At 48.2% G+C, this 7,791-nt stretch overlaps 1 non-coding gene and 1 pseudogene across 1 annotated transcript; one reads left to right on the forward strand and one right to left on the reverse strand.

Moving 5' to 3' along the window:
* Positions 1 to 2,473: 2,473 nt before the first annotated feature.
* LOC131031929 (28S ribosomal RNA) lies at positions 2,474 to 4,979 on the forward strand (annotated as a pseudogene).
* Positions 4,980 to 7,368: 2,389 nt separating this feature from the next.
* Positions 7,369 to 7,487, reverse strand: LOC131031685 (5S ribosomal RNA). The gene has a single exon (XR_009371685.1). It is a non-coding gene; the product is annotated as a 5S ribosomal RNA (ribosomal RNA).
* Positions 7,488 to 7,791: the final 304 nt, after the last annotated feature.

Raw genomic sequence — 7,791 nt, forward strand, 5'->3', positions numbered from 1 at the left:
CGACTTCGAGATGCGGGTGGGTTTTTGTTTGATTGCAAGGATGGGTGGCTTGCTTTCTAATTTTGGTTTCCAATGAGGGTGGGTCTACCTCACGGTCTTTGGCAGAGGCCTGCAATGGCCCACTCGTGGCCAAAAGCTACCTGGTTGATCCTACTAGTAGTCATATGCTTGTCTCAAAGATTAAGCCATGCATGTCTAAGTATGAACTATTTCATACTGTGAAACTACGGATGGCTCATTAAATCAGCTATAGTTTCTTTGATGGTACTTTGCTACTTGGATAACCATACTAATTCTAGAGCTAATACGTGCACCAAATCCCAAATCTTGGAAGGGATGCATTTATTAGATAAAAGGTTGGCATGAGCTTGCCTGCTACTCTAGTGATTCATGATAACTCAATGGATCGCATGGCCTTTGTGCCGGTGATGCTTCATTCAAATTTTTGCCATATCAACTTTCTATGGTAGGATAGAGGCCTACCATGGTGGTGAGGGGTGATGGAGAACTAGGGTTCCATTATGGAGAGGGAGCCTGAGAAATGGCTACCACATCCAAGGAAGGCAGCAGGCATGCAAATTACCCAATCCTGACATGGGGAGGTAGTGACAATAAATAACAATACTGCACTCATTGAGTTTGGTAATTGGAATGAGTACAATCTAAATCCCTTAACAAGGATCCATTGGAGGGAAAGTCTAGTGCCAGCTTTCATGGTAATTCCAACTCCAATAGCATATATTTAAGTTGTTCCAGTTAAAAAGCTCATAGTTGGACCTTGGGTTGTCACGGTCAGTCCACCTACTTGGTGTGCACCAACCCTCACGTCCCTTCTCCTGGCGGCGTGTTCCTGGCCTTAATTGGCTAGGTCATGATTCTGACGTCGTTACTTTGAAAATATTAGAGTGCTCAAAGCAAGCCTATGCTCTAAATACATTAGCATGGAATAACACGATAGGAGTCTGGTCCTGTTTTGTTGGCCTTCGGGACCAGAGTAATCATTAATAGGGACTATCAGGGGCATTCATATTTCATTGTCAGAGGTGAAATTCTTGGATTTATGGAGGATGAACCACTACAAAAGCATTTCACAAGGATTTTTTCATTAATCAAGAATGAAAGTTGGGGGCTCAAAGAAGATCAGATACCGTCCTAGTCTCAACCGTAAACAATGTCGACCAAGGATCGACGGATGTTGCTCTAAGGATTTCGCCAGCACCTTTTGAGAAATCAGAGTGTTTGGGTTCCGGGGGAGTATGGTCACAAGGCTGAAACTTAAAGGAATTGATGGAAGGGCAGCACCAGGAGTGGAGCCTATGGCTTAATTTGACTCAACAAAAGGAAACTTACTAGGTCCAGACATAGTAAGAATTGATAGATTAAGAGCTCTTTTTTGATTCTATGGGTGGTGGTGCATGGTCAGTCTTAGTTGGTGGAGCGATTTGTCTAGTTAATTCCATTAATAAATGAGACGTTGATTGAATGATTCGGTGAAGTGTTTGGATCGCACCGATGGTGGCGGTTCTTGTCATCAATGTCATGACAAGTTCAGTGAACCTTATCATTTAAAGGAAGGAGAAGTCATAACAAGGTTACCATAGGTCAACCTACAGTAGGATCATTTTGAGTTCTGGCCCCTGAATCATGTAGGGAAGGAGGTGAGGGAGGCACACCAAACTCACCTCCTTCTTGACCCTCACCCTCGATGACGTGTGGACGGCTTGGCCTCGCTGCATGGCTCGGCCCTGAGTCCTATGCCATTGGCTTGAGGTGATCAAATGTTATGGTCGGGTGCATGCCCTTTTAAGGAGAGGCTGAGTCTCTATCCCATCGAGTTTGCATGCCTTCGATCGCATGCACAGTGTCCTCCCAGTGATTTGTTGCTTCTATGATGGGAAGTCAGGATTGTCGCAACCCCCTATTACATCTTCCAGGGGGATAACATGTCGCTTGGAATGTTCCCTATCATGGATGAGTGCACTCTTGAGCGATCATTCATGGGGCAAGACCCGTCATCCAGCTGCAGGGTTCTCTCGAGGTGGCATCCTCCTGCGTGATGCAATGGGGCGGGGACACGCACCCTTCCAGTGCTCACTTGTACTTGCGGATGGTTTGTGTCAAACACCCTACACATCGGTGTGACCCACACCAAGAAGTCCAAAACATTGAAGCGCGATCCAGGCGCCTTGTGCATTTGGGTTGCCAAAAAAAAAAACATGAATAAGATAAAAACATGACTCGGCAATGGATATCTCGACTCTCACCACGATGAAGAATGTAGCAAAATGTGATAGTGTAGATTGTGGCATGGTTGGCTGAAATGAGCATGAGGTCCCTCGCACTGTTGCGACGAGCGGTGGCCTATGTGGGTTGGCATTAGTTTGTGCGGGTTGAGCGAGGCAAAGTGTGGAACTTCAGCCGGGCCATAGCGGCATGCCAACATGCGGGTAAAACATGCTTGGCCCCTTTTCTGCATCCCTAAGTTAGGCATGAATACTCGTTGAGTTTAAGCATATCACTAAGCCGAGGAAAAGAAACTTGTCAAGATTCTTCTAGCAATGGTGAGCGAACTGGGAAGAGCCTAGCATGAAAATCGGCACCTTCGCCTGCCAAATTGTAGTCTGTAGAAGCATGCTCAGCGATGGGCTGAACCCAAGTCCCCTAGAAGGGGGCACCGAAGAGGGTGAGAGCCTTGTCGGGCTCGGACCCTGCCGAACCATGAAATTGCAAGCTCCAAGTGGGCCGTTTTTTGGTAAGTAGAACTAGCGATGTAGGATGAACATAAAGCTGAGCTACGGTACCAAATTGTGTGCTAACCGAGATCCCACAAAGGGTGTTGGTTGGTTAAGACAATAGGATAGTGGTCATGGAAGTCAAAATCTACTAAGGAGTGTGTAACAACTCACCTGCCGAATCCACTAGCCCTAATAATGGATGGCACTCAAGTGCGCAACCTATACTCACCCGTCGGGGCAAGTGCCAGGCTCCGATGAGTAGGAGGACAGGGGGGTTGTTTCGAAACCTTAGGCATGAGCCTAGGTGGACCAGCCCCTGGTGCAAATCTTGGTGATAGTAGCAAATATTCAAATGAGAACTTTGAAGATTGAAGTGGGGAAAGGTTCCATATGAACAGCACTTAAACATGGGCTAATCGATCCTAAGAGATGGGGAAGCCTTGTTTCAAGGGCGCACTTTGCATAATCATCGAAAGGGAATTGGGTTAATATTCCCAAACTGGGATGTGGCAGTGGACAACAATGTTAGGAGATCTAGAGACATCGGTGGGGGCCCCGAGAAGAGTTATCTTTTCTTTTCAATAGCCTACCCACCCTGAAATTGGTTCAATCAGAGATAAGGTCCATCGGTTGGAAGAGCACCGCATGTCCCATGGTGTCTGGTGTGCCTTCGGCGACCCTTGAAAATCTGGAGGACCGAGTACCATTCACGCCTGGTCATACTCATAACTGCATCAGGTCTCCAAGGTGAACAACCTCTGGTCAATAGAACAATGTAGGTAAGGGAAGTCCAAAAATAGATCTGTATCTTTGGGAAAAGGATTGGCTATGAGGGCTGGGCCTAGGGGTCTGTGCCCTAAACTCGTGGGCTATTGGCAGCCTACCCGAGCTACTACCGCGGTGAGGGAGGGCCGTCAAGTGTCGATTGGGTGATGGATGTAGGGCGCACCCTTCGGGGGGATTTCCCTAGGTGGCGAACAACTGACTCAGAACTAGTATGAACAAGGGGAATCTGACTGTTTAATTAAAACAAAGCATTGTGATGGTCCCTGCGGATGTTGACGCAATGTGATTTCTGCCCAGTGCTCTGAATGTCAAAGTGAAGAAATTCAACCAAGCGTGGGTAAACGACCTGAGTAACTATGAATTTCTTAAGGTAGCCAAATTAACAAGATTCCCACTGTACCTATCTAATATCTAGCAAAACCACAACCAAGGGAACGGGCTTGGTGGAATCAGCGGGGAAAGAAGACCCTATTGAGCTTGACTCTACTCTGACTTTGTGAAATGACTTGAGAGGTGTAGAATAAGTGGGAGTCATTTCAACGCAAGTGAAATACCACTACTTTTAACGTTATTTTACTTATTCCATGAGGTGGAGATGGGGAAATGCCCCTATTTTTGGCCTTAAGGTGTGTCTAGGCATGCCGATCTGGGCGAAAGACATTATCAGGTGGGGAGTTTGGCTGGGGCGACAATCTATTAAAAGATAATGCAGGTGTCCTAAGACGAGATCAACGAGAATAGAAATATCATGTGGAACAAAAGGGTAAAAGCTCATTTGATTTTGATTTTCAGTACGAATACAAACCATGAAAGCGTGGCTTATCGATCCTTTAGACTTTCAAAATTTGAAGCTAGAGGTGTTAGAAATGTTAGCATAGGGATAACTGGATTTTGGCATCCAAGTGTTCATAGCGACGTTTCTTTTTGATCCTTCGATGTCGACTCTTCCTATCATTGTGAAGCATAATTCACTAAGTGTTGGATTGTTCACCCACCAATAGGGAATGTGAGTTGGGTTTAGACCGTCATGAGACAGGTTAGTTTAACCCTACTGATGATCTGCGCCATGATATTAATTCAACTTAGTACGAGAGGAACCATTGATTCACACATTTGGTCATCGTGCTTGGTTGAAAAGCCAGTGATGTGAAGCTACCATGTGTCGGATTATGACTGAACACCTCTAAGTCAAAATCCATGCTAGATGCGGTGCATCTGTCTCTCTAGCTGCATTGTGACCTGCAGTAGGCATGCTATTGCACCCCCAAGGGCTCGTGTCATTGGCTACCTTCGATCGGTGCAACCTCCTGGTCAGAGCAACCTTAAATAAAAATTACAAGCTATTGGTGAGAAGAATCTTTTGCAGACGACTTAAATAAGTGATGGAGTATTGTAAGTGATAGAGTGGCCTTGCTGCCATGATCCACTAAGATCCAACCCTCTATCACCTTGATTCATGTGACCTCTTTTTGGCTCTGTCGTAGGTGGGGTTTATAGTTCTAACTTTCTTCATTGCTCGCTAACACGCATCTCTCTCTCCAAAGTCCCCTAAGGTAGGGTTTCTATCGGTGCGTCTCAAGAGGGATTGCTCTAGACTTTCTCATCTAAGTGCCAAGAAGGGTTACCGATGGTGCAACCCTTGGTTGGCCTTTCTTTGTCCAAGGGCTGAGCGTGGTTTGTGGCATACTCTTTTCTTCCTTAGATGCCAAGTGTGGAAGAAAACAATGTGACCCTAGGGCTACCTTTCTGTCAAAGGGCTGAGTGGGGTTTTCCAAGATTTGAAGAGGGGTTTCTCATCTAGATGCCAAGATGGGCAACCCTTGGGCCGCATTTTTCATTTAAGTGTTGGGCGGCCTTTTCCGACATTCAGATTCCCTGGATCCGAAACTGGCTATGGGCGACTTCTTTTATGTCCAAGTAGTGGGGGTTTTCTGGGTTGAGGCTGCCTCGGTCGAAAGTGGAAGTGGGGTTTCTGGCATTACCCTTGAGCCACCTTTTTGTCTGAGAGTTTAGTGAGGCTTTTTATCGTTGCGGCTCCCTAGGTCCGAAGTGGGGATTTCTAGGTAGGGGCTTCGGGTGTGCATTATGTTTTTTGCCCAAGCGTCTAGTGGGGTTGCTAGTGTGCTCTGAAGCGGGGTTATTGGAGTGCCCCCTCTTTTTTGTCTAAGTATTTGGTGGGGTTTCTCGCATTGGGGCTTCTTAGGCCCAGGTGTTGGGTGCGCACCCACCATGGCACGCACCTTTGGTGTGCTCCAAGGTGAGTACCATGGTGCGCACTCTAGTGCACATGAAGTTGGAAGTTGGGTTAATTGCTCGATTTGCCTTGGGTGTGCATTTTTGCTAGGGTGGGTGCCTTGGTGTGCACTCCTTGGCTAGGTTGCGTACTAGGGTGGGCACCCGGGTGGGCACAAGATGGCACCCACATTTTCTTCAAAATTTTTTTTCTTTTTTTACTATCTCTCAAGTGGGAAATTCTATAATCTCAATTTTTTTGCCTTTTCTAGTAATTTTTGAATGTAGCGCATCAAAGGTGTGCACCTCGATGCCCACCTTGGTGTCCTCTAAGGTGCCCACCATGGTGCGCAATGCTGGTGTGCACAAAGGAGCACTTTGAAGTTTTCTCCAAGGTGAGCACCATGGCGCACACCTCTAGTGCGCACAAAGTCAGAAGTTGGGTTAATTGCCTTGTTTTCCTCAAGTCCACACCTCATGTGCACCTTTGCCAGGGTGGGCACATAGGTGCACACACCTTGGTTGGGCTGCGCACCAGGGTGGGCACCACGGTGTGCACCAAGGAGCCCTCCGAAGTGTTCTCTAAGGTGTGCACCTTTGGTGCACTCCAATGTGCTCTCCAAGGTGTGCACCATGGTGCAGTGCGCATGAAGTCGGAGCCTAGTTTGCCTTGGATGTGCACCATGGCATGCACCTCTGGGGCACATGAAGTTGGAAGTTGGGTTAATTGCCTTGTTTGCCCTGGGTGCGCACCTTCACCAGGGTGGGCACCTTGGTGCGCACACCTTGGCTAGGCTACGCACTAGGGTGGGCACCATTGTGCGCTCCAAGGTGTGCAACATTGTTGTGCAACAAGGAGCACTCCAAAGTATGCTCCAAGGTGCATACCCTTGGTGCGCTCCAAGGTGTGTACCCTTGGTGCGTGCCAAGGTGCACACCATGGCATGCACCTTTTGTGTGCACCTTTGGTGTGCTCCAAGGTGCGCACGAAGTTGGAGCTTGGTTTGCCTCAGGTGTGCACCTCGCATGCACCTTCACCAGGGTGGGCACCTTAGTGTGCACACATTGGCTAGGGTGCGCACCTGGGTGCACACACCTTGGCACATGCATTTTCTTTAAAAAAAAGAAAATTTTACCATCTCTCAAGTGGGAAATTCTATAATCTCAATTTTTTTTGGCTTTTTTGGAAATTTTCAAATGTAGCGCATCAAAGGTGTGCACCTCAATGTGGCACCCTAGGTGCATGCACCTACCTCAGATATGCACCCGGCCCCGCCTAGCTTAACTCACCTGTCCTGGGCATCTGGTGTGAAACCTTAGAGTAAAAAACATTGTTGTGCACCTTGGCCAATGTGCACGCCTCGACCGAGCATGCACTGGCTGAGGTGCACACCAATTTCACCTGGGTGCACACCCAACACCTCGGGAACACCAGGGTGCACGCACATTGCCACGATTGCACCCTAGTGTGTGCTCGGGGCACCTTAGGTGCGCTCTCGGTGTCAACCCGACAGACCCACGTGCACGGTACTATGCGCACTGGGCTCCAACCAGAATGCAAACAAGAAAAAGGTTAATTCAAATAACATTGCGACACCTGATGAAAAACTAAAAAAGGATGCAACACCAGGACTTCCTGGGAGGTCACCCATCCTAGTACTACTCTGGCCCAAGCATTCTTAACTACGGAGTTATGATGGGATCTAGTACACTAGTGCTGGTATGATCACACCCATTATGAGATTGTCATAGTGTGTACTTAGCAAACCACGACCCATGTGTGAATCCACCTTGGCCACCCAACCCCATGGTGCGCACCCACCCCCACCAAGGTGCACACCCTCCTAGGCCAAGTACGCCCTATTTGCCAAGGGTGAACCCTGCCCGGGTGCACACACCTGGCCTAGGCGTCGGGTGTGCACCTGGCCTGGCCTATGTGCATGCACCTATATGGGGCGTCGAGTGCACACCCGACCTGGCCTGGGTGCACACCCTCCCCAACCAAGTGTGCATAGTGCCTCGTCTGCACCGCAGTGCC

Source organism: Cryptomeria japonica, chromosome 2 (genome assembly GCF_030272615.1).
Source record: "Cryptomeria japonica chromosome 2, Sugi_1.0, whole genome shotgun sequence".
Taxonomy (NCBI): domain Eukaryota; kingdom Viridiplantae; phylum Streptophyta; class Pinopsida; order Cupressales; family Cupressaceae; genus Cryptomeria; species Cryptomeria japonica.